A 27,600-nucleotide genomic window follows, 5' to 3' on the forward strand; every position below is an offset into this window, starting at 1 on the left:
CCTGCCAGAAACACCTGGACTCACGGCTGGGTGATAATTGCAAAATGTCCTGCATGCACAAAGCGAAATATCTTCTTATGAGCCCTTAACTTTCTTTATATGCACCCACACTTCGATCAGAAAAATAAATCGGGCTTTCAGGATCATAAGAAGTCATACTGCGCGCAACTAGAGTTAATATTGCTCAAGTGTCAGCTTTTTGTTACCCAGGTGCTAATGGACTGGTAGAGAAAATCAATTAGCATATTTGTGTGACTTTTTGAAATTTTTCATGAAACTATATGACCATATAAAACTTCAAGAGTTCTTAATTGTTCTTATTAATTCATATAAAACTTCACAGTATCTCACTATGACAGCAACACCTTTTTGATTTTTTAATATTTTTTTTATATGGAGAATTCAGTAAAGTAAGTTATGTCTTCAGTGGATGAAGCAATCTAGAGTAGTTCCAAACAGGATTCAGACTGCACAATAAACTAGGTGATAGCTAAGGAAGTAGATAAGGAAGACACTGTAGTCTGTGACTAAGATGCACTGGGCTCTTCACCAAAAAGACTTACTGCACATAATCCTAATTTGAGGATGCAAATGAATGAGAACAGCATTATAGACAGAGTGAGGCTAATTACTAGTTTGGCGGTGCAGGAAAAAAGTGGACGTAATACCGTTTAGCTTAATTTTTCCCACACTGCCACACTACAAGTTTTCTGGTATTACCACTGCCGGTATTACTGGTTGGTAATACTGGCGATATTTAAGTTAAAGTGGAAGAGTTACACATCCACTTTAACTCCAAAAATCGCTGGTATTCTGGTGTTAAATCCTCGGAATACCGGCCACCTGATTACAAGTGGCAATTTAGAACTCCATTGGGGATTTTTGCCGGTTTTACTCTCGCCGGTATTACCCCAATGGAGTTCTATGGACTCCATTAAATGGGGATTTACACCGGCAAACTGCCACTTGTAATCAGGTGGTAGTACCTCCAGAGGTAATATTCCGGCAGATTTAAAACCAGAATACTGGCAGACTCGTAATGAGTCCCCGTGCTTCATTATGAGTTTGTAATGCGGCAGTAAATACGAGGAATTCTTGACAAATTAACACCACTTGACCCAATGGAATTACCAGAGAATTGCGAGTGGTGGTAGGGTCGCGTAAAGCCCCTATTTTGATGTACATTGGACTCCATGGGAGTTTTCAATGGATTTGCTGTGAGCAGTAATACAGGATGGTAAATCCACCAAGCGGTGAAGTGGAGGATTTACATTCAGCAAATGGGGTTGGGCGGATAATTCCTCCGCTTAACCCCAAACCCATAGTACGGCGGTGCGGAAATGTGGTCGTAAAAGGATTATCACCACTTTACCACCATTTTTACTACACGGCCATACTGGTAATGAGGCCCATTTGAGTTTCAAGCTGGAATGCTTGTACTTGCAGGAAAAATGTCTGAGGATGAACATTGAACTACACACAACCATTGTAATCGCGTGAGACTCAGATACTTTGTACTGTAGTGATTATAGAGTAGGCATTTATTCTCTTTGGTCTATATCAGGAAGTAGGCGGAAGGTGATCGATGGGTTGATGGATAGGTAGATAATGGGTGGATCCACACCTCCCTTTTCCTGGAAGTTGCCAAAAGTGACACTGGACATGGTAGATAGGTATTTTTATCTTGACTATCCAATAAAATCTCGTCCTGTCCTCCAATACTATGGCGAGTACATTATGCCATGCGCCATTAGGAAGTTGGATGTGATCAAAACATGTATTGCCATCAAGAGAGGCTTTAATATATAAGGGCTACTCAGTATATATTGTGAAAGCATCATACATGGCTTATTATACGGTTTTGCAGCATTGCCAACCGTTCACTCCACTTGGCTGGAAGCTGCGGAGGGCAAATTGCTGCCTGCCCTCCATCCTAGGTGTACCCAGTACTGTACCTGTGGCAGCATTATGCCTTGAGCTTAGGTTACTATCCCTTAAATCTGTACTAAATGCCCCCTTACGCTCCGTCAGTAGGTTACTACTAGCAATACCTTGTTGGGTCTGATAGCGATGCACCTGTCCGATGGTATACAGAATCGGTTCGCTTGAGATCTGCAAAATTCTGCACTTGCCCACTTGCACGTGATTGGCTTACCCCTAGATCGTGCTCTTACCCTCCCTAGTGTGCACGCTGTATTAAAAAAACAAAACAGGGAAATGGGTCCTCTGTGTAAATCTGGATACTCTCCAAAGTAAGAAGCGGTATGCAGAAGGTTTTTACGGGTCGTATCCCTCGTTCCTGTTTGACGGAGCTGTGTCCCCCCAAGTTACGGAGATTTATTGATTACCTTCGTTTTAATAGCCTCCCCACCAACGAGTATCTTGGATTTTGCGCCAGATGGAAATAGAAACGAGCCGACATATATTGACACAGTGCTGTGAACTAAATACCCGCACCAGTGTAACCAGTGAGGAAGGTATTCAGTCCGACCAGTTTGGGAGCACGATCTTTGGAGCGGAACGATTGGTGATTGTGGCCGCAGCCTGTTATCTATGGAGAGAAGTTTAGGCACTCCTTGATGTTGCATTTTAGGACACGGCACTGGGAATAATGAATTTGGCACAGTTATCGCAGCACACACGGGGTACGTAACGTGTTATCATTTTGTTTGACATGTTATTAATGTTAATATGGATTCAGTTTGACAAGGTGTTTCATGATAAATTGATTGTTGTATAGTGTAAAAGGTTTTTATTTTAACCAAATGCGATTAATAAAAAAATTAAAAAAAAGAAGAATGGGGCTAAGCCAGGATTGTCCAACTCCAGGCTTCAAGGGGCAGAAACATGTTGGATTTTCAGGATACCCCTCATTTATATTCATGAGATAAATTTGCATACAATGATTGCAAATGTATGCACAGTTGTTCTCATGAATATTAATGAGGGATATCCTCAAGACCAGTCAGGATTGTGGCCCTTGAGAACTGGAGTTGGACAACCCGGAGAGTGCGCACAGTTGCGTTTTTGTGTGTTGGAACGGGTGACTTCCCCCAACAGCTAAGAAGAATGGAGTGAGGTCATGGCAATGATGCATTAGGATACTAGACCAGGCATTTGGGCTTGTTGGAGTAGCACTTCTGGAGGAGTGATTGCATTATGTGGGGATGTTTATCACTTTTAATGGAAAACTCTGCATCATCCCTCCAGTTCACCAGTTTATAAAGTCGAGTCCATTAGACACGAGACACAGAGCATGCTGAGGCAGGATTTTGCTGCCAACAGCTGCACTGTTTTGCCTCTATAGCTCTCTCTCCAGGAGCTCTGGCAAGACAGCCAGTGATCAGACAGTGGGCTACGTTTTTATAATTGCAATTGCATTTCTCATGGCATCGTCAGCGGCGTAGCACACAATGGAAATGGGCACCATGTGCAAAATGCGGTAGTTTACAACATGCGATTCCTGACACCCATAAACATGAAAGATGGGGCCTCCTTACAAGTTGGCCGGTCCAGAAATAAAGTGCTGGTAATAATGCATATCAGCATGTTTGCTGGTAGGGTGGAGCTCAGAGCTGGAGGTATATCCACCACCCTATTGGCAAAAAACTGCCAGTATTACTGGCCCAGTTACACTTGTTAAGGATTCTAATTGGGCATCACACACCGGACCAGGACTCTTGATACAAGCCCAGCCTGCAGTGCACAATTAAAACACATTTACTTTATTTACTAAGATTTCAGATTGAGATGGCACCCAACCCGTCTTACACCCCCTTTTACAAATGCTGCGTGGCCACAATGGACCATGAACCAGGCCGGTGTGTGGTATACAATATTTATTTATTTTAAAATCCAAATGAAATCACACAAATTTTATATTGGGCAGCAATCACCAGTGGGGTGATAATTATACGGTAAGTTAATGGAATGCACTTAGTTAGACCTTTTCATGTACGATAAACACTACACAATTGAAAGGAAGCAAAATTAACTTTTGAGTGGATTTCTAAATGGTATCACAGTTCATCATTCTCCCTGTAACACTCCCTCAAAACCCTATTAATCAAACTTTGCATGGATGGGGAGATGTAGCAAGGAGTCAGGTACACTATGCAATATTCAAAATTAAAATCCGACTTACCCCCACTGAATAGGAGGATTTAGCTCCCCTGAAAACAGAGCCAAATAGCCTGCAAAATTACTCAATGGTTATTTTACATGCGCGGTTGAATGGATGAGGTAGAAATGAGTGTAACATTATCAGAGCTGTAAGAACACCAGCAAACTACAAACCAATGTCCTAACAACAGGCATACAGTTCAGAAAATCGACTTGGGAATGAAAAATAAAGTGCAGCCAAATCACACGTCGAGAAATTGCATTTTTCTTATTTTCACGGGTTTAAATGAAAAAACAGCTCGAAAAACGAATTCAACCGACAAAATCGGAATGCAGTTTTTTTGCTAGGAACAGATACACATCACAGCAATAATAAGAAAGTGAAAGGGGAACTCCAAATGAATAGCAGTATGAGATTCTCAAGGGGAAAGGAAATTTGGTTTTAAAAGTGGAAGCAGTTGACAGGGAAAATCGGTTTGGAGAGGAAATGACAAGTGTTATTACAACTATATTTCACAACTAGATTATCAAGAGGAGAAACACTGCCCGTTGGAAAGGTCAGACTGCAGTCTTGACCCCCCCTCATGCTGCGCATCTCCTTATGGGGGAATTCATTAGTTTATTCCAAATATTACTAAGGATTTATGCAATGGACTACAAGAATGGGGAAAAATGACGCTCACACTTGGAAATCAAGGAACAGCATACACAGAGGGTTCTGATAATTTCAAACAGTGACTAGTGTACTTTCAGGATTACTTATAGGGTTTGAACAAAGGGCAAAGTATCAGAATGGGATATCCTACGTTTTTCTATGGGATGGGGTGATACTTACAATAAGCACTTGAATATGGAATCCTGGACCGCCATCCGGGTATCTGAACAGCGGGGCAAGGGTCTGGTTATGGCACAGTGGCACATCAGCTGGATAAAGCACGTAGCAGGGCCAGCAGGTAGCGCTGGATAATCCCAATGAGGATCCAGCCACCTTTCCCCTTCCTCCCTGAATTAGTGGGATTATTGTTGGGTTTAATTCTGAAGGGTGGTTTGGATAGGAGGGTCTGGATCAGCTATCCCTTTCTTGGCAGTGGAATCTGGAATCTGCAGTGTGGGTATGAAATGTCTGGATCTCTGGATATGCTGAAGCTGGAAATTAGAAGAGTCATTCCCTTGTCACTCTGAGCCTCCACCTTTTATAAGGAGGATGAGTTCACAGGATCATACTATGGGGGAAGACTTTGGCTGGACATGCCTCTAACAACTGGATTGGTCAGGGGTTATTTTCACTGCCTTCCTGTCAGCCGGTTGTACTTCAGGGACATGACATCAGTTTTATGGTGTGTGCTTACAATGTGGCATGGCCCTCCCAAAGTTAATTTTGCCAAAATCAGTTATGAAATAAATTGCATATTTTGACAGCAATGGCACTTTTACAAATCACGTAGGCAAAGGCCATATTTTACACAGATCCTGTCATTCCAATTCCCAGGTTTCTATGATGTTGTTTAGTCCTTCTAATAATCTTCCACAATTTCAGCTGGGAACCGTTTCACCTAAAATTCTTCAATTTTATATATGTGTACATATTATCATAGAGCATGTTTGCATTAATTTCCAAAGTTGTACCATGTATACTTTTTCCATGAATTACATTTTTCTGCCTTTTGCGTCCGCAACAGGCTAGGGAAAGCTACAATGTCTTATTTTAATGCCACAAAAATTACATTCAAACTGTTAAAATTTCACATTACTGAGTTTTCCAGTTGCAAAATTAAAAGTATTAAAGTTTATTAAATAAGAAAAGTCTTTTGCCCCAGATGGGCTGGCTTTATCTTCGCAATAAGGGAATTCTTCCCAACCCACAGCCAACTGTCAGGCTCCAGTCATCCTTAGTCCAGTGTTGCCATGGATTTGCCTTTGAAGTTCTTCAGTTTGAGTTGAGTAGAGGTGCCACCAGAAAGTCAGACCTATGTGTCCTGGAAATCCTTTGTCCAAGGCTGGAGCACTGCCGCTTTGACTGACGAGGGTGCAAGATCCTCCACTCTTGCCTATTGATATGCCCCAGGGGCTGGTCCACTTGGGGAGAGGTAGATCCTGTTCCCAGGAAGCAAGGTCCTTTGAAGCCAGGGCCTGCAAAAAAAAACTGTTCTGCTGGCCTCACAGCAAATTTATTTATTTATTTTTCTTTCCTAAACCAGAAAGCAAGTCTGTTGGAATTAAATATCGTATATATGTTTTAAAACAAACCCCCATCACATTTCTTTGCAAGGACAGGGTGTTAATTCAACATTTCACTCTTAAACCGACTTTGGGCCTCATTATAAGTTTGGCGGTAGCCGTGCCCTTATTAAGGGCACGGCTACCGCCATACTCGCTACCGGCCCCTTCACCCGCGAATGGGCCATTACGGGCCCATTACGAAATTAATGGGCCAGTAATTGCCCATTTGTGGGTGCCGGTATGGCCGTCCTTCCTATCCCCATTCTGCCTATAGGGCAGAATGGGGGTCGGGGGCATGGTTGCACCAGCACCGTTAATAATGGTGCCGGTGCAATCACGAGTTCTGCTCGCGGGTGCCAGTCTGCAGGCATGGTCAGACCATGCGTGCAGTCCGGCACCAGCAAGCAGAACCCGTAATGTGGCGGAGAGGTAACATCGGCGCCGGTAGCACTACCAGCACTGCTGTTGCCTTTCCGCCACATTCGTAATGAGGCCCATTGTCTTGTTTGTAAAAAACACCATTTTACACATGGGTTAATGTTCCTGGGCTGTCACTTTACAATGCAGCCTTCCTCGCATCAATTTTCTAAACCTTTCCAAAGCCCTAGTCATGTTTCTAATGCACAGGCATCTGTTCAAATAAAAGGTCCTTTGAAACTGACATGAGATAGGAGATAGAGGGGTCCTTTTTGGAAGAGTTCACCTGTGATATTCTGTTGCCAAATAGTCAAACTATTGCTGCACCGTTTGGAGTGCAGTTCTTTGCTATTTCACAGCTCTTGCCTGACACAGCCTTTCATTCAATGAGGAATGGCCCCATTTGCTGGAGCACAACCTGAATATGGAGGAACAGAGCAGGCTCTGAATGGAACCAAATTGTGTACAGTCTAAAGGGTGGACAGGGCATCAGTGCTGCAGTCATTTTTAAATGCCAAATGTGTTCTTTTTCAATGGGAAATTTCTGAGCTGGCAGCATAGCAGCGCTGCCTTTGACTTCTTTTCTCTGGTGCAAATGAAGAAATTACAGGCAGCAATTCTCAAGGTGTTCTGTGTTTCCTCTTGCCCCATATATGTCTGGTGAGACAGCGCACCCATTATTTTGGTGACTGCTGAAGTGTAGTTTGGTGAGGTAGGGGAGTCTGCTTGGCTGGTAAATGTACCCCACACACTGGTGCCTGTAACACCGGCAAATTCCCCCAATAGAGTCCTTTTAGACTCCATGGAATGGGGATTTACCTGTGTTTTATCTGCTTGGAATCTGTTGGTAATTCCGGCAGTTCAAGTGGCGGAAACGTTATTACAGTTTACCAGTATCCCGCTGGTAAAACCTGCGGCATACCGGAAAACCTGTAATGAGCCTCATAGTTGCTGGAGTTTACTGAATAGTGGGAAACCCCCTGCACTGCAGGGACCCCCATTACATCTGTGGATCCGATGTCAGTGACAATTTTTTGGGGTATAGTGTAAGCATCAGTGGGCAGCCAGTGCCGAGCCACTTAAGAGACATCACTTCTCCCTCCCATAATGTGGGTTATAGGAGTGTGAAAGTCACACAAACTATACACTCTAGATATTTTCCTTCAACTCTCAGTCACTCTGAGAACATTTTTATAAGTGATTTGTGAAGCAACCCCACAACACTAAAAACCACTTCGGAGTGCTGAGAAGTAAGGGGGCTAGGGGTGGCTCATCCATAATGGGTGAAAGGGCATCAGCTCCACATTTTGGATGAGCTACTACCAAGTCAACTCAGTAAAAACACTGAGCATTCCCTCAGCTGCAATAAGCAGCCGAGGGAGTGCACCTGGGCTGGCTTCTTGATCACACGCCTGCGCGCATGCCCAATGGGCCATGCAAGGCTGGGGCAGTTTGCTTCCCCATCCTTACATGGCCCATTGGGGATGCAGGCTGTTGTATTGCAGCTATGAATGTGTAAGGGGGTGCAGAGCTGTTAGGGTGTCCTCCAGGCCACTTACTGGTTCCTGTCATGTTGCTTGGAGCTGGCCGTCATGGGACCTGAGGTAGTGGATTCTGGACAGGCGTGCTTGCAGGTAAGAAAATAAAATGTGAATGTGTGCATTGCTGTGTATATGAGGAATTAGTCTATATTTGTGTGCATGGCTGCGTGTATGATGATTGAGTTTATATTTATGTACGTCAATTAAGGTATGTTGTGTGGGTTCATGTGTGAATGAGAAAGTGAATAATGCATATGCGTGCATGAGTGTATGTGTATGAGTGTGTCTCAGGAGGATAGCTCAGGGGCAATGTGCTCGCCTTGGAAGAAAGACGATGCTATCAACACAGGTTCGATCCCCGGGTCAGTGCTTAGAAACCTCTGGGTATTAAGCGTGTTATAAATAACCAATTAAAGAAAAAAATACACAACTCTGATTTGGGCGTGCAGGAGGAGGGAGTGCCCTCAAATCAGATGCCCGCTCATCAGCATGCTGCTTTGCCACCCACCAGCCTGGTGGGTGGCACTCATTGTGCTGGTGAGCACATCTGTAGCAAAGACGGGCCAGTGATTTGAGAATGAATCAAGAAGCCTGCTCACAAGCACGGTGAGCAGGCCTCTGATTTGGGCCCTTCTCTCCTTTCCCCTCCACCCCAAATGATTTTTGGATGCGGGGAAAGAGAGCACATTTTTTACTGGGCATCAATGTAAAGGCGATGCCTAAAGTCTAACCAGACTGACTGCAACAATGCAGACCTGTCTAGCCATATAATACCACTTACCATGTTTGCATGCCATTTGTGATGTCATCTTTGATGTCCTGACTGTAAGCAGTGGTCGAAGTGTACAAAAAGAAGTAATGGAACTATGCTCCCTGCTGTCCTGTCTCCGCGCCCCGCAAACCCCATCGCCACCCCCCTTCCACACTCAATACAAACCCCTAAACAAATGCACCTGATGTTTAAGGGAGTACGCTTCAACTTCTTCCTACACTTTTATTTTAAAACGAAACCATTCTGGAACAGTTTCTTTTTAAAATAAAAGTATAGGAACAGTAATCTTAATTTTAAAAAGTAGAGGAGCACCGCTCCCAACCGCTCACACCCACCTCAACCACCAGGTGTAAGTCTGAGCAGTACATGGTGGGGACGTGAGTTATGGTTGCATAGCTTACCATAACTGGTGATTTATTTTGGTTTTTTTTCAATTTTGCACAGCAACCATTACATCCCTTTAACAAACATTTATCTCTGAAATTAAGTGATTTTTATTAGTTTCAATTAACCAAAATTCCCCTTTAACAATGTTTTTCTATGAATTATATATCTATACAAACGCATGCACACGCCCACGGTAGTAGGTATAATGCTTGAGCAAAAAAAGGTAAAATTATTTTATCACATTAAAGCCCCAAAATATAGGTGGTGAGTTGTGGTCAGGAATATTGGTCGGGTTTTAGGGGAAGTTGCAGGGTGACCACCCACACAATCTGTGCCCAAAAACGTGGAAATAAAATATTTGAAGAAAAAAATGTGAGCTTTTTTATCATTAGACACACAAGCACACACACATGCACACACACAGTCTTGCCTCTCTGATCCTCACTGCTCCATTGCTCATACATGGGCTTCTGCTTACGATAGTGTGTTTTCTTTTGCAAAATATAAAGTAGAACACGTAACCTGAAGCTGTCCGTGCCCTGTTCATAGGGCGGCCATCTTTAAATTGTATTTCGAGACTGGACCCTAATGTCTTTCTCTCATGCACTAAACACTAAGATTACCTATCACCGACCTCATGCTTAGTATGACTAGCTTTAGTGGTGCCTAAGACTGGGGGTACTAAATGTAATTAAATGTCCCTAACTGAATGCCTCAGCACTGGTATGCACCGTCAACTCGGATTCTGGGCGATTTATCACTGTAAATGTCCCACCTAGGCACCAACTTCAAAATGAGAACACCCAAAGGTATTCCAAAGAACAGTAATTGCACACCAAGAGGACGACCACATTACATCCAAAATAAACATACTGTTGTGTGCCAGGAGTTTGCAACCTTTGGCTCTCCAGATGATTTGGACTAGACCCCCCTAAAGAGCAACAGGTTGCAGACTCCTGCTGTATGCCTTCAGGGCATTCACAGGACACTGGGAACTTGCCAAACACCCAAATGATACCCACAATGTACGAAACAACCCTCAATTGACACTAATGGACACCCCATAGCCTCCCATAGTACACCCAGAGAATATCTACTTCATATAGGGTAATGACAGGGCTCCAATAAGTAACCATTAAAGACAGACAAGTGACAGGACAGCCACATGGCGCGCATAGGTCACTCGAAGGACAACGACGGGATGCCTATTTGATGTTTAGAAGAATGTTTAACGTGTACCCAAAGCACGCATCCACATCGCTTCCAGTAGACATCCAGATAACACCAGCAAATGACTAAATACCCATAGGACACACTCAGCAAACCCAATGACCCAGGCCCCGGGCTGCATGAAATGTGGGACGATAGAGGGTCTGGGAGTTTAGGCGCGGGGTGGAGGAAAACGGCGTGAAAGCGTAGGGAGGGGCGTCCGAACGGCGCCACAAGAAACAAATGCCCAGGAAGGGCAGGAAACAGCACCTGGGAAGGTGCGAAATGTAACAGCAAGGGGTAAGGGGGGTAACCCGGCTGCCCCCAGGAAGGAACAAAGGGCCGGGGGGTATAAGTAAGCCTGGAACAGGAGAGACGCCACAAACCAGGTAAGAGCTCACCTCTCTCGGGTAGGCTCTTAGTGCCTGGAGAAGGGGAAGGAAAAACGTTTGCTCTTGAGGGCTCACACATTTTTCTACCTCTCTAAATTTCATTCTGATCGCAGTGGCTACAATGGTGCCGGAGCAGGAGCAACCCAGAAGTACCAGCTACAAACGAGCAAAGGACTTTTGCCGTGTTCAAACGAGTAGCGGACCGACAGAATTCAGACGAGAAGGATGGCGGAAGGAAGAGCGAAAAGGGCCCAAGAGTTCTCAGAATGGGCGAGAAAGGCGGAGAAGGAGTATGGGGCACAATGGGTGCTGGAAGTAATGCAGAAAGAAGAAAGGGAAAAGGCAACGTCACCTCTGCTGTTCATAGAGCCCAGCAGCAGCGAAGGAGAAGACGAGGTTCCGCAAGGACAGAAAAGGGGAAGAGCGGAGTCGAAGAGATCAGAGGGACAGATGGAGGCACCGACCAAGAGAAAGAAAAAAGATAAAAAGAAAGGTACTGTGAATAATAATGTGGGGAATAAAATAGTAAAAATGTTAAAAAATTGTGTCACGGTTTTGGGTAAGTCACCCAGAACCAATGACAAGAAGAGCAGACTGGGGAAGAAATCCATGGAGGAGCAGCAGGGGAGTTCATCAGATGAATCAAACAGTGATGACGAAGAAAGGGATCATCTAAAGGCTTGGGTTAAATGGAGAGGAGTGGTGAGCAGGGAAAGACAGAGAGGGGTAGGTGGGGGCAGGGGCAGAACCCAGAGAAGCCCCGGTGCCGGCACCACAGGGGGCACCAGCAGAGCCCAGGTAAACCCTTGTCCCGGCACCACAAGGGGCACCAGTAGTCTTGGTGCCGCAAGGAGCACCAATGATCCCGACACCACAAGGTGCACCGGCAGGGCCAAACATAGGGGAAGGGGCCACACCACCGGGGGCAGCACCGACGGTGGCAGCGGCAGAAAATGAGGAGCCACTCATTACGAAATATGGCAGGCCAACCATGGGTAAAGATGCACAGGGCAGGTCGATGTAAACAATGGCTTCGTACATAAATGATAAAGTAAAGGAAAAAATATGGAGGAAGGAATTGATCGATATCTTTACATTGTTAGATTGTCAAAAGAGGGGGATGAATGTGGCCCTTGAGGACATGAAGGAGTACGAGAAAAGCTTACTAAAAAAGGGTGCCAGTAGTGAGGAGTTTTGACAACTGGATGTCGGCCTTCACCATAATGTCTACAATTATATTACAAAAATTCCCGGAAGACGGGGTAGCACTAGTTGCATATCAACAGAGGGTGCTGAAGGTCCACGCAGCGTTTGAAGGGGACGCATGGCTGGAGTATGACCACGAGTTCAGAAAGGAGATGGACTGCTTTCCAGATATGGGCTGGGATGAAGAAAACTTCAACCTCTACATATTTAACGTGCTAAAGGAGAAATGGGATTCCAAGGAGCGGAGCACAGGGGGACAGCAGAGCAGGCAGTATTGGCAGAATGATTACAAAGCGGATTATAGATCCAGTAGCAGAAAGTACGAATCCAGCTATGACAGAAACAGAGACCAGAGTTTTCGGAGCAGAAGTTACGGGTCACAGAGAGGGTGGCAGAGTAGCCTGCCCCCGACAACACAGGGGTGGGGGGGCAGTGGGAGCACGGGGACAGCATGAGCAGAATCAGGTCAATGCAGGAGCTTTGAGAAGGGGGTACCCTGTAGCTGGGGATGGAAGTGCAAGTTCAGCCACAAGTGAGAGAGATGCAAGGGTGACCACAGCAGCTCCAAGTGCACAAGGGCTGCAGCTCCAAACGGCAGAAGAGATGAGATGCGGAAATAAGAACTGGGGCGGGAAAGGGGCCACGCCGGTAAAAATCGAGAGGATGGAAAGGTGGCTCCAGAAATACCCCGACCAAGAAGCGGCAGAACAAATCAGACAAGGCTTTAGAGAAGGTTTTAACATCCCGTTTACCGGGCAGGGAGCGCAAGACATTCCTAGGAATCTAAGATCGGCAATCGAAACAGGGATATAGTGACCAGTAAGATCAGGAAAGAAGTAGAACTGGGGAGGGTAGAGGGCCCTTTCACGGCCTTACCAATCGAAGAATTTATATGTTCACCACTAGGGCTGGTGCCGAAAAAAGACGAAGGGGAATACAGGCTGATACACCACCTATCCTACCCCCTAGGGGCCTCGGTGAACAACGGCATCGCCCAGAGCGAGGCAACGGTATCATATTCAGACTTCAAGGAGGCAGTGGAATTGGTCAGGAAAGCGGGGGAATGGGCATGGATGGCGAAAGCAGACATTAAATCGGCATTTCGCCTGTTGCCAGTCAACTGCGGATCACAAAGGTGGTTATGTATGCTTGGGAGGGGGAATATTTCATCGACAAATGCCTCCCGATGGGGTGCGCCATCTCATGCGCATATTTCGAGAGGGTAAGTTCATTTTTACAATGGGCAGTAACACAGGAGATGAGGGAGTCCATGATGGTGCATTACCTGGACGATTTCTTATTTGTCGGGCCCAAAGATTCGGAGCTATGCAGAGCAACCCTGGACAAATTTGTGGAAATAACAAGCGAGTGGGGTTTCCCTCTGGCGGAGGAGAAAACAATGGGCCCAACACACATTGTCCAATTCCTAGGTATAGAAATCGACTCAAACAGGGGAAGGTGTCGGATCCCGGAGGACAAGGTGACAGAGCTGCTGAAGGCAATAAAGGAACTACAAAGAAGAAACAAAGCGACAGTGAGAGAATTGCAAGCGCTGGCAGGAAAACTGAACTTTGCAGTTATACCGCAGGGAAAGGTGTTCCAGAGAAGTATCGAGCTGAAAACGAGAGGTGCTACCTAAGGGCACCACAGAGTCAGGCTAGGGGGAGGAATCAAAAGAGATCTGGAAGTGTGGGCAGAATTTCTGAAAAACTTCAAAGGGGCGGTAATATGGCGCTCACCGGTGAACGAGGAAGGTAAAAGGGTGTTGTTCACCGATGCAGCAGGCGGGTTTGGTTTTGGCGCAATACTGGGGAAAAAATGGTATGCAGGGAAGTGGCCAAAATCATGGCAAGGGGCAGAATGGACAAAGAACATAACGCTGCTGGAGCTCTTCCCGATATGGGTCGCGTTATGCGCATGGGGGAAGAACTAGGGAACAAGGAGTTGGCAGTATGGTCAGATAACATGGCAGTGGTGCACGTGTTAAACAAAGGAAGTGCGTCATGCATGATAGTATTAGAATTAAGTAGGGCAATCACACTGGAAAGCCTAAAAATGAATACATGCATAAAGGCGAAGCATATCGCTGGGGAAGACAATGTGGTGGCTGATGCAATCTCTCGCTTTCAGTGGGAAAAATTCAGGGAGCTGAGACCAGACTGTCATGATGCCTACCCCCGGAGCACCAGGCCAGGCCCAGCACCCCCGGAAGCAGGCATCATGCCCTCGGGTAAAAGCCCAGCGGCCCCTTGTAGGGGCTCTTTGGACTCAGTCCTGGCGCCTTTGGTGCCAGGCTCATGTTGGACATCAGTCCTCGCGCCATAGGTGCCAGGCTCATAAAGGGAGGTGTTTTGTGCACTTACCTGATGCAGACCATGCTGCATGCTTCAGGCCTCCCTGAGACCTGAAAGGGACTATTTTTTCATAGGGACTATTTTTTCACTTGGGCGTGGCCAGGGAAGGATACATACCTAGTTGGGGAAGGAGACATACCTGGGACTTCTTTGGAGGCTATTTAAGCCACGCCCAGACAGCAGCTCATGCTTCGCGTTGTTCTGCTTCCTGCAGCTTAACGCTCACCGTGTCTGCTCCTGCTCCTGGACTCCAGCCACGCCCGCCTCGAACCTGGAAGACCTGCAAGGAAGGAAGAGAAGAGAAAGGTGAAAACCAAGGACTATTTCAAACTTCTTACCTGCATCCGGAATCTTCTCGCCAGCATCCCTGAAGAAAGACTTCCATTTGAAAGCATCGCGTTGCTCGCTGCAGCGCCACGCTTCACTCACCTGTCCTCGAGACATCTCCCGGCTCCATCGCGGCTGTCAGCATCGGACGCCATATCTCTGCATCTAGGGGAGAGAGGAAGAAACAAAAGGTGAGCAGAAGGAACACAGAAGGAAAGCCTGATTAACAGCCATAATACTTACCGGCTTTTCTTCCACATTTTGTGTCGGCGCCGCCCCGTTGGCAGGTACCGTACCCCGGCCCCTATGGGGAAAGGACAAGAGACATTTCTGTGGAATGATAAGGACATTTAGAGGGATCGCCCTCATCACTACTCACCTCGGCAGTTTAACCCCTCGACGCATCGCCTTCATTCTGCACCTGAAATAAAGGACAGATCACAGGTTAGAAAGACAACATAAAGGGGGCCTCACTTGAACTTTCATACTTACGGCGCATCGCTCAGGAAAGTCAAGTGGATTTTGCCAGCGCCATTCTGAAAACCAGTGAAGTAACTGGACGAACACGCGCCCCTGCACCAGAAGCAGGATGGAGAGTTCATCCTTCCAAACCAAAAGGTGAGCTTAAACCGGGGTTTGGAGGAAGTTAGAGGGGGGGAAGGGGGAAAGGGGGGAGCTAGCACACTATTCTGCAGACTGTTAATCCCCTTTCTCATCTGCAGAAGGATATTCCTACGGGCCAGGCAAGCACGATTTGGAGGTCCTGTCCAATCGGTGTTCTTGGTCCTGCGCATCACGCTAGAAGAGGCCACAGAAATCCAGACTAGACCAGCGCCCCCGTGGGAACCAGGTGAGCGTTACACAACGCAAAGCCTTCCTACAAATTCCCACCCAGGCGCTATGGAAACTTCCGAAACTGACCAGTTGGCCCAATAACTCGGGGAATTACGGGCCGAAGTACACGCCGCTCATCAAGAGACTAGTGCCCTCAGGAGGGAAGTGATTGTAATAAAGGATAGAGCTGATGACCTGGCTAGACAGATTTTGCAAGGTCAAGCTGGACAAACTCCTTTACCCGGTTCCGGGGGGAACCCCGCTCCTGTGGTTTCCATTAACCCGGTGCAGATTAATCTACCTGGAAACATGCCGCTGGCCCCACCTGAATGCTTTGCTGGGGACCCCAAACGATTCGCCGTATTCATGAATCAGTGTCATTTGCACTTCCTATGCAGACCTGGGGCCTTCCCTAATGATCAGACCAAGGTAGCCTTTGTGTTGTCATATCTCAGCGGCTGTGCTGCCGATTGGTCAGTCCCACTGGTAACTCAAGACCCGATTCTTCGTGATTTTCAAGGATTTCAAACAAGCATGGAAAGGGTATTTGCTCAACACTCCCAGGGACAGGCTCTGGATGACGAACTTCTATCTCTGCGACAGGGGAATCAAGACCTTCTATCCTACGTTGCAACCTTCAATAGACTAATTGTGGAAACTGGTTGGCCAGAGGATAAAAGAATCACGTTATTCTATCGAGGTCTACGCGGAGAACTTAAAGATGTCCTGGCACAAGTTGTAAATCCGCCCCAAGAATGCACTGAATATATAGACTTAGTGGTCCAATTGGATCACAGGCTGCAAAACAGAAAAGCAGATCAGTCCAAGTTTGAAACCCGGGTGTTGGCCAAGACCCACGCTAACCCCAAGGGGGCTGATGCCTCGGAGCCTATGTAAATCGGAGGTGTTAAAGGACCCCTAACTCAAAAAGAACGGGAAAGAAGACGACAGATGCAATTATGCCTTTATTGTGGGTCCTCTGGACACTTTCTACGAGATTGCCCGGTTAAGCCGCCCAAGAAGGTGGTAGGAGCCGCTGATAAAATCCATGGAAACTCTGTATCGGGAAACGACCACGCCCGGCAAGCGTAGGGGTCCGCTTGCCGAGCTTGAAAACTAACTCTCAGACCTCGCATTTCATTGTGCCAATGGTCCTCGTAGATCCGGGACAGCCTAAACGGTTGCATGCTATAAAGGCATACATCGATAGCGGGGCTATAGGAAACTATGTGGATCGAGAATTGGTCTCTAAGATAAACCTCCCTCTGCGTCCTAAAACCAACAAAGATGTCATCACCACAGTAGATGGAACCGAAATTGCCTCTGGACCGGTAACACATTCCACAGCTGAGGTGACACTTGTAGGTCCGGATGGCCATCGGGAGGCAGTTGTGTTTGATGTAATCAAGGCTCCACAGTTTCAGCTTATTCTCGGAATCCCTTGGTTAGAGACACATAATCCTCAAATTGATTGGCGAGCGAAGAGAATAACCTTCCCGGATTGTGCACAAACCTGCTACCCAGAAAATCCAAAGATTAATCTAGCATCAGTAACCTCTGTCCCCGTGCAACTACCTCCAGAGTACCAAGACTTTCAGGACGTCTTCCAAAAGAAACAGGCCAACACGTTACCTCCCCACAGATCGTACGATTGCCAAATCGATCTGGTGCCCGGTGCACAACCCCCTTGTAGCAGGAGTTACGCCCTTACTGAACCAGAGAATCTGCATTTGAGACAATATTTAGATCAATATCTCGCCAATGGTTTCATTCGCCCGTCAAAGTCCCCGGCATCCTCAGCTTTGTTCTTCGTACCTAAAAAAGAAGGCGACCTTAGAACTTGTATTGATTACCGCGCATTGAACCAGATAACTGTTAAAAATCGTTACCCTCTGCCTCTGATCCCTGAACTCCTTGACCAGGTGAAGGACGCTTGCGTATACACCAAGTTAGATCTCCGGGGGGCTTATCATCTGATACGAGTAAAAGAAGGTGATGAATGGAAAACGGCCTTCCATACAAAATATGGACTATTCAAATACCAGGTGATGCCTTTCGGGTTGTGCAACGCGCCTGCAGCCTTCCAATTCTTCATGAACGATGTCCTTCGGGAACTCATCGATGTCTGTGTTGTCGTGTATATCGATGACATTCTTGTGTACTCCTCTTCGGAATCTGATCACAGAAAGCATGTCAGGGCCGTCCTAGAGAAACTGCGCCAGCACAAACTGTTTTCCAAGCTGGAAATATGTGTTTTCCATACCACCGAGGTTGAGTTTCTCGGATTCATCCTGACACCTAAAGGGGTCCGAATGGATTCACAGAAAGTGGATGCCATCCTCAAATGGCCATCACCTAGTTCGGTGAAAGGTGTCCAAAGCATGCTTGGTTTTGCCAACTTTTATCGCAGGTTTATCCCAGAGTTTTCACGTGTTGTGCAACCCATCACTGCACTCTTGCGAAAAAATAAACGTTTTGAATGGACCGAGGAAGCCGAACAGGCCTTTCAGGAGTTGAAAGCTAAGTTCACGTCCGCACCTATTTTGAAGCACCCGCGTCCCGATCTCCCATATATAGTCGAAACTGAGGCGTCCAGCTTAGCCATGGGAGCTGTCCTGTCTCAGAGAGACCCTGAAACCAACCAACTGCACCCCGTAGCATTTTGGTCCAGAAAGTTCTCGCCGCCGGAGATAAATTATGCGATCACCGATAAGGAACTATTAGCCATTAAGTCCGCCTTCAAGGCTTGGCGGCATTATCTCCTCGGCGCCCGGCATACCATCACCGTGATCACTGATCACCGAAATTTACAATATTTAAAAACTGCCAAGGCTCAATCGTCTCGACGGCTCCGATGGGCTTTGTTCTTTGCTGAGTTCGATTTTGTAATCACCTACCGCCCCGGCTATAAGAATGGTAAGGCGGACGCTCTATCCCGAATTGGAATGGAAGAAATAGACACAAACTCAGAACCTGTGCCGATAATTCCCGAACAAAGAATTTTGGGGATAACCACTTTACAAACCCTTGAAGACATTCAAGCACGAGTGAAACAATTCCTGGACTCTTCAGCCTTGCAGGATTGGATCAAAAGGGGGTCTAACTTTTCAGTCAAGGATGGCTTACCTTACTTCCAAGGACGCTTATTTTTGACAGAAAAGGAATTGCAAGAACTGGTTATTTCCCGTCATCATGATACCCTGATGGAAGGACATCCTGGCATTGCCAAAACAGAGGAAAAGGTTAAACGACAATTCTGGTGGCCTTCCTGGCGAAAGGATATTAAATCTTTCGTGATGTCCTGTGGAGTTTGTGCCCAAAACAAAGGTCAAAAGACAAGACCCGCCGGTCTTCTTCAGCCCTTAGACATTCCACCAACACCTTGGCACACCCTGTCACTAGATTTTATCACGGACCTGCCCTCTTGTAATGGTTACAATACTCTTCTGGTCGTGGTGGATTTATTTTCCAAAATGGCCCACTTTATTCCGTTGAAAGGATTACCTTCAGCCTTTGTTCTTGCCAAAGAATTCCTCGAAAATATCATCCGTTTGCATGGATTCCCGTCCATACTAGTCTCCGATCGGGGAAGCCAGTTTATTTCTCATTTTTGGAAAAAGTGTTGTCAACTGGCACAAATCGACGTAAGACTCTCGACCAGCCACCACCCACAGACCGATGGTCAGACGGAGAGAACGAACCAGACCCTTGAACAATATCTACGATGTATGTTGCACCAATCGGAGGGTAATTGGAAGGACATTTTATGGGTGGCAGAATATGCATACAATAACTCGATACACTCTGGAACTGGTCAGAGACCCTTTTATACCCTATATGGACATCACCATCGTACTTCAGACTTGGACTCACCTCTAAGCCTTGAAATGCCCGCAGTGGACCATTTGCATTCTACGATTACTCAAGCCTTCAAGGATGCAACTGCACATTTGCAACATGCGAAAGGGAAATACAAAAAGAATGCGGATCTGCATCGAAGAGAGGCGCCTCCATACCAAATAGGGGATCAAGTATGGTTGGCTACCAAACACCTTTCACTCAAGGGGCCTCGAACTTTTAATCCAAGGTATTTAGGCCCTTACTTGATCAAAGCTATAATCAACCCAGTGGCAGTCAAGCTCGATCTACCAGCTAACCTGCGTATTCACCCCGTTTTTCATGTGTCACTTTTGAAACCAGTGCACCCAGGAACCAGATTAACAAAGCCACCAGAACCGATTCAGATAGATGGGGAGCCTGAATTCGAGGTGAAGAACATTTTGGATTCTAAGATCTCAAAATCAAAACTTTTCTATCTAATTGATTGGAAAGGGTACGGGCCTCAGGAAAGGTCTTGGGAACCCAGTGATCACGTACATGCACCTCGGCTGGTAAAAAGGTTCCATCGGAATTTCCCAAACAAACCGAAACCTCCAGAAGGAACGACCTTGGGAGGGGCCTTGGGGGGGAGTGCTGCCATGATGCCTACCCCCGGAGCACCAGGCCAGGCCCAGCACCCCCGGAAGCAGGCATCATGCCCTCGGGTAAAAGCCCAGCGGCCCCTTATAGGGGCTCTTTGGACTCAGTCCTGGTGCCTTTGGTGCCAGGCTCATGTTGGACATCAGTCCTGGCGCCATCGCCAGGCTAATAAAGGGAGGTGTTTTGTGCACTTACCTGATGCAGACCATGCTGCATGCTTCAGGCCTCCCTGAGACCTGAAAGGGACTATTTTTTCATAGGGACTATTTTTTCACTAGGGCGTGGCCAGGGAAGGATACATACCTAGTTGGGGAAGGATACATACCTGGGACTTCTTTGGAGGCTATTTAAGCCACGCCCAGACAGCAGCTCATGCTTCGCGTTGTTCTGCTTCCTGCAGCTTAACGCTCACCGTGTCTGCTCCTGCTCCTGGACTCCAGCCACGCCCGCCTCGAACCTGGAAGACCTGCAAGGAAGGAAGAGACGAGAAAAGTGAAAACCAAGGACTATTTCAAACTTCTTACCTGCATCCGGAATCTTCTCGCCAGCATCCCTGAAGAAAGACTTCCATTTAAAAGCATCGCGTTGCTCGCTGCAGCGCCACGCTTCACTCACCTGTCCTCGAGACATCTCCCGGCTCCATCGCGGCTGTCAGCATCGGACGCCATATCTCTGCACCTAGGGGAGAGAGGAAGAAACAAAAGGTGAGCAGAAGGAACACAGAAGGAAAGCCTGATTAACAGCCATAATACTTACTGGCTTTTCTTCCACATTTCGTGTCGGCGCCGCCCCGTTGGCAGGTACCGTACCCCGGCCCCTATGGGGAAAGGACAAGAGACATTTCTGGGGAATATAAAGAACATTTAGAGGGATCGCCCTCATCACTACTCACCTCGGCAGTTTAACCCCTCGACGCATCGCCTTCATTCTGCACCTGAAATAAAGGACAGATCACAGGTTAGAAAGACAACATAAAGGGGGCCTCACTTGAACTTTCATACTTACGGCGCATCGCTCAGGAAAGTCAAGTGGATTTTGCCAGCGCCATTCTGAAAACCAGTGAAGTAACTGGACGAACACGCACCCCTGCACCAGAAGCAGGATGGAGAGTTCATCCTTCCAAACCATAAGGTGAGCTTAAACCGGGGTTTGGAGGAAGTTAGAGAGGAATGAAGGGGGAAGGGGGAAAGGAGGAGCTAGCACACTATTCTGCAGACTGTTAATCGCCTTTCTCATCTGCAGAAGGATATTCCTACGGGCCAGGCAAGCACGATTTGGAGGTCCTGTCCAATCGGTGTTCTTGGTCCTGCGCATCACGCTAGAAGAGGCCACAGCAATCCAGACTAGACCAGCGCCCCCGTGGGAACCAGGTGAGCGTTACACGGACGCCGACAAGGAAAGAACGCCCACGCCGCGGAAGGCATGGGTCCCGTTGGAGGCACTAGAAAGGAAAGCACGGTTGGCCACAAGGTCGACTCAAAAGAAGTGGGAGAAGATCGGAGAAAAGAAAGGGTCATCGACAAGCTGACCAGAAATGCCCTGACGTACAAAACGGGTAAGCAGTACGAAAAGCATGTAAAAGATGTGTTGGTGGAAACAGGTGGAAAAAAGGTGGAAAAAATTTCAACAGAAAAAATGTGTGAATTTCTCGAAGGGGCATTTGCCAAAGGGAAAAAGAAAAGCTGGGCAGCAGCGCACCTGGCGGCGGTGGCATATACCACAAAAGTGGCGGGCATACCGGGCCCGGCCGACAGCGCTAAGATAAAATACGCTATGAGGGGATGGGCGAACTTAGAGGGGAATAAACCAGATAGCAGAAGGCCGGTAAATTTTGGGAAATTGATAATTCTGTTAAAGGTGCTGCAAGACACATGCAGCAGCACGTACGAAACCGCGCTGTTCAGGGCAGCATTTGCGCTAGCATACTTTGGAGCTTTCAGAACAGGGGAACTGGTGGCCAGGAATACGGGGGCAGGAGACAGCCTGGCAAGAAAAGACGTTAGTATGGGTATCAAGGGGATGTCTATAATGCTAAGGAAATCTAAGACAGACCAAACGGGGAAGGGGAGAGCAATAGATCTCAATTGCATCAGAGAGAAGGACCACTGTCCCAGATGCATCACCCAAGAATTTCTAGATCGGCGACCAGATGTCGACGGACAGATATTAATTCATAGGGACGGCAGCGCACTCAGCAGGTATCAGTTTCAGGCAGTGTTGAAACAGGCGGTGGCGAAAGCAGGATGGGATCCAGCCGAATTTGGGACACACTCTTTCAGGATAGGGGCAGCAACCTCTGTGTGGGCAGGGGGCCTGGGAGCAAAGGGGGTGAGAAGAATTGGGGGATGGAAATCGCAATGTTTTAAAAAATACATAAGGGAGGAACTGATATGACACTTATCTCCCCCGTTTCCACAGAGGCCGGACCATACAAATCGACATGGATAGTGGGGCACTCTTTCGTGACCCAGGCGGGCAGGTGGCTGGAAGAGGTGAAACAAGGACTACATTTCAGTAACACAATTATGTCCTGGTGGTGCCTCCCGGGGATGCACTGGGAGGACATCCACAACAGGCTGAGGACCTGATAGGTTTCAGGGACCCCTCCGAGTACCTGGTTATACATTTCGGGGGGAACGACCTGGTGAGCACAAACGGGGGTAAATTACAAAGGAACATCTGCGAGTCGCTGTATGGCATAGCCCGCAGCTGGTGGAAAACCAAGATTTTTATGTCAGAGATAATACCAAGAAGGGTCTGGTATGGGGCACAGAAGAGGCACGCAATCGAAATAGCCAGAAAGAAACTAAATAAATCAGTAGAAAAGTACTGCAAGAGCACAGGGCTGCATTTCATAAGACATGGCTTACACCGGAACAATCCGGACATGTTTCACCAGGATGGGGTGCACCTATCAAGGAAAGGGATGGGTTTTTTTTCCCACAACATTTTTAGGGCACTCCAAGAATGGGGTTGTAGATAAGGTGCTTTTGGGGGGGACCTGAGCGGGCGTAAGGAACACCCGCTCAGGTGTGGCAGCATGTGCCCAGGAACGAAGGCCCAGGGATAACAAGGACTCAGGAGGAGCCTTGGGCAACTTCGGGACTGGACACAATGTGCCCAAAAGCATATGGCAGTGTAATTATTTTGTTGTGTTATATTTTCTGTAAGAAAATAAAATGCCTACGGCCTACAACTTTTCCATACACATAAGTTGTCTGTGATTTATTACTTAGGTAGGGATCTGGTAAGAGCGGCAAAGTGAACCCACACTACTCAGCCTAAGACCCAGGCCCCGGGCCGCATTAAATGCGGGACGATAGAGGGTCTGGGAGTTTAGGTGCAGGGTGGGGGAAAATGGCGCGAAAGCGTAGGGAGGGGCGTCCGAACGGCGCCACAAGAAACAAAAGCCCAGGAAGGGCAGTAAACAGCACCTGGGAAGGTGCGAAATGTAACAGCAAAGGGTCAGGGGGGTAACCCGGCCGCTCCCAGAAAGGAACAAAGGGCCGGGGGGGTATAAGTAAGCCTGGAAAAGGAGAGGCGGCACAAACCAGGTAAGAGCTCACCTCTCTCGGGTAGGCTCTTAGTGCCTGGAGAAGGGGAAGGAAAGACGTTTGCCACCCAACCCACCCTACAATAATAACGGAAGAAGAGGGGTGCAGGCAGGAGCCGAAACGCCGAGTACGCTTTCGGTACACGGTCCAAGAAAAGAAGGAGGAGACAGAAGAAGGAACGCCGAGTACTCTTTCGGTACACGGTCCAAGACACGTCGTAGGCGGCATGTGCCCAGGAATGAAGGCTCAGGGATAACAAGGACTCAGGAGGAGCCTTGGACAACTTCGGGACTGGACACAAGGTGCCCAAAAGCATATGGCAGTGTTATTATTTTGTTGTGTTGTATTTTCTATAAGAAAATAAAATGCCTACGGCCTACAACTTTTCCATACACATAAGTTGTCTGTGATTTATTTCTTAGGTAGGGATCTGGTAAGAGAAGCAAAGTGAACCCACACTACTCAGCCTAAGGACACTCACACAAAAAGCCCACAGAAAACAGACCCACCCTTCCTTCCTTCCTTCCTTCCTTCCTTCCTTCCTTCCTTCCTTCCTTCCTTCCTTCCTTCCTTCCTTCCTTCCTTCCTTCCTTCCTTCCTTCCTTCCTTCCTTCTTTCCTTCCTTCCTTCCTTCCTTCCTTCCTTCCTTCCTTCCTTCCTTCCTTCCTTCCTTCCTTCCTTCCTTCCTTCCTTCCTTCCTTCCTTCCTTCCTTCCTTCCTCACCTCTCTCTGTCCCTCCCTTCCTTCCCCCCTCCCTTCTCCTCCCTCTCTCCTTCCTTCCTCCCTCCTTCCCTCACTCCCTGCCTCCTTCCTTCCTTCCTTCCTTCCTTCTTTCCTTCCTTCCTTCCTTCCTTCCTCCCTCCTTCTTTCCTTCCTTCCTTCCTTTCTCCCTCCCTCCCTCCCTCCCTCCCTTCCTCCCTTCCTTCCTTCCTTCCTCCCTCCCATCTTCCCTCCCATCTTCCCTCCCTTGCTCCCTTCCTCCCTTCCTCTTACCTCCCTCACTTCATGCTTCCTTTCCTCCCTCCTTTACTTACACCCTTCCTTCTTCTTCCCCCCTTGCCGCCCTCCCTCCCTTACATCCTTCCTTCTTCTTCCCCCCTTTCCGCCCTCCCTTCCTTCCTCCCTTCCTTCACCCCTTTCTCGTGCGTTCTTTCCTTTTCACTCTGTCCCGACCTCCGCCGAGTCTCTCCCTCTATAGCTCTGTGCCCATCCGCCATCCGTTGTAGGATCGCGCCTTACATCTGCAGAGGCAGACAGACATAATCTGATTGCGAGCCTCCTTACTAGACAGGCTCAATCAACAAGGCCATAAATCGTCCTCATTAGGGGTTTAATAGGATTACTCAAAACCTGCCCTCAGTTCTGGACTGCTGGTGAAGTACAACTAATGGCTGTTTGAACCGCCTGTCATGCTTGTGCGGGTCTCAATAACTTACATTTCAGAAGCAGTGCCCCAGCCTCATGTCCCAGGGCTAGCAGACAAAAGTCAAGCATTGCGTACTATGCGCCAGGTGTGCAAAGCACGAGAAGTACACCACTGACGTGCACTATTGGAGAGTGAGCTGCACATGAGATGGGAGGAATACGGTCCTAGGCTATTGAGTTGCGAAAGGGCCGCCCAATACTGGTCTGAAAAGTTAAGGGAACCTATCAATCGCGCCTATCAATTTATTTTTGCAATTTGTACAGCGCACCGAACCTAAGGCATCTAAGCGCCTAGAAACACTTGTGTACAGACGCATTATAAATGCTGCATCATATCCTATCACATCATGTCAATCAGCGACCCCTTCCCAGGTCCGGAGCCTCGTTATTGTATCATCTACATTCTACACACTGTGGACCAAGGGATCAACACTGCAGCAGTGTGAGTAGCGTGATGCTTCCCAACATGCAGGACTTGCATATGAATATTAGTGCTTTACGGCAATGGGGGTTCCCACCTGCTGTGGATGTAGGGTGGAGGGGGGTGTCTGAAGAGATGGCTGATATCGGACCCAGCGAGGTGCACAGGGCAGGTGGGGAACCCAGTCCTTTCCCATTCGTGTGTTTAATTTTAGAAGGTACACCTGGCTTTCGTTTTCTTTCACCCGGACATACGCACATTGCCTTTCTACAACAGGCAAGCATCACGGAAATTCCAAAGGAGGTGATCTGTGGGCGGGGGCATGGAGATTGTCTATTGGCAAAATGCCGTACGCCCGCCTACCAGTGGACGTAGGCCTCTTTCCGAGATGAAAACATGACACCATGTACATTGGTAACAGATGATGGGTGAGGACCAACGCCTTTGGCACTGGCTGCACTGCCGCAACAACCTAACCGTAGCCTCTGGAATCACTAAGTCACCATCAGATTCTGACAGCATGCTGCCGTGTTACCACCGGCTTACAGTGTGTGTTGTGGGCAGGGAAGGAAGTCCTTTGATAAGTGTCTCTGCAGCGAGTTACAACAATGTCGAGTTGAGTGAGGCCATGAACTCTGATTTCCTTGTAACCCACTTAAAACGAATGTACAAAAACACCCCTACAAAGTTGCATTTAAACCAATGCTACTAACTAAGAAACGATGTAACAACCCTTTGTTGTTGTTTTGGTTTTGGGTTCCGTTTTTGATATTGATTATGATGTCGATCTGATGCTCATTGTGGGTGCGAATGATTCTGGATATCTTACTATCCAGCTCTTTGTGTTGAATATTTCTTAAATTAAAAAAAGGTTTCTGAACACAGGCGAAAATACAAACAAGTATTTCCCCCACACCTTGACCTAGGCTCTGGGTGGTGGCAGTGCCCTCACCCGTGCAATCATTTCTTATTACTGTAATTAGCGGGAGTGCGACATGAAGTGGGTGGCAGGTATGACTGACGGGTTCAGCATTTCTGGTAGTCATGTGGCGCTGGTCAAGTGTTCGGCGTTTGGTGTTGGGGCCTGAGGGAATGCAGAAGCGCTGTCTGAGGCTTCCTTTTCTAGCAATGATAGTTGGGGGCAGAGATGGGTAGCGCAGGCGGAGGGTCGCTTGCAAGAAGTAATGTTTCCACTTTGAACTTTATCTGCTGCCGCAAAATGGCTCCAGCCCAGCTGTGATGCAAGCCTTGTGGGGCTCTTACAAATGATTGGCGGTCATTTTAGATGCTGTGGGACCACGGGGTTGCCTGCCAGGGTTAATTGGTCCTCAGTGTAGTCCGTGGTCTGAGGAGACGTAGGTTCATATGGTTATTTATAGGTAGTTCGATGGGATTTGCCACATCTATACGATGATATATGTTATTTATAACACGCGTAATACCCAGAAGCGCGTACCCGGGGATTGAACCGCTGTTGCTCTGTGTCGTCTTGCTTCCAAGGGGAGCACGTTGCCCCTGAGCTATCCTCCCGAGACACGCTTGTTTAGTCTGCTATTCGGTATCAGTGGTTGTTCCATGGTTCTGCAGTACCAGGTTAAGGGAAAGCAGGGTTTCTATTGTAGATACCACCTCCTCGAACTCGTTGCCTAAGTCAAACCCCATCATTGACAATGGATCTGCATGCCATCTACAGCATTAGGCTCACTTGATGCTTATAGAGCAATGTGGCCTCTTTGGTAGTTGGTTATGTGTTACTAAGCTTCACAACACAACGCAAAATAACACACGATTACACAATTAGTGAATGCCAGGAGCAGAGCGTGGGGCATCAGCACACTGACGCTACTCCCTTATGCTTCAGTGATGTCATCTGGAGACACGCAGGTGACATCATCAGGTATATATGAGAATGGCAGCAGCAGGCCGAGGTTTTCATATGG

The 27,600-nt window shown here is 47.5% G+C and overlaps 1 protein-coding gene across 1 annotated transcript in view; it reads left to right on the top strand.

The window, feature by feature from the left end:
- Positions 1 to 27,600, top strand: part of DPYSL3 (dihydropyrimidinase like 3) — a 406,198-nt gene that overhangs the window by 47,603 nt on the left and 330,995 nt on the right. The window lies entirely within an intron of this gene.

The sequence above is a fragment of the Ambystoma mexicanum genome, chromosome 3p, assembly GCF_040938575.1.
Source record: "Ambystoma mexicanum isolate Mex_15411 chromosome 3p, UKY_AmexF1_1, whole genome shotgun sequence".
Classification (NCBI taxonomy): Eukaryota; Metazoa; Chordata; class Amphibia; order Caudata; family Ambystomatidae; genus Ambystoma; species Ambystoma mexicanum.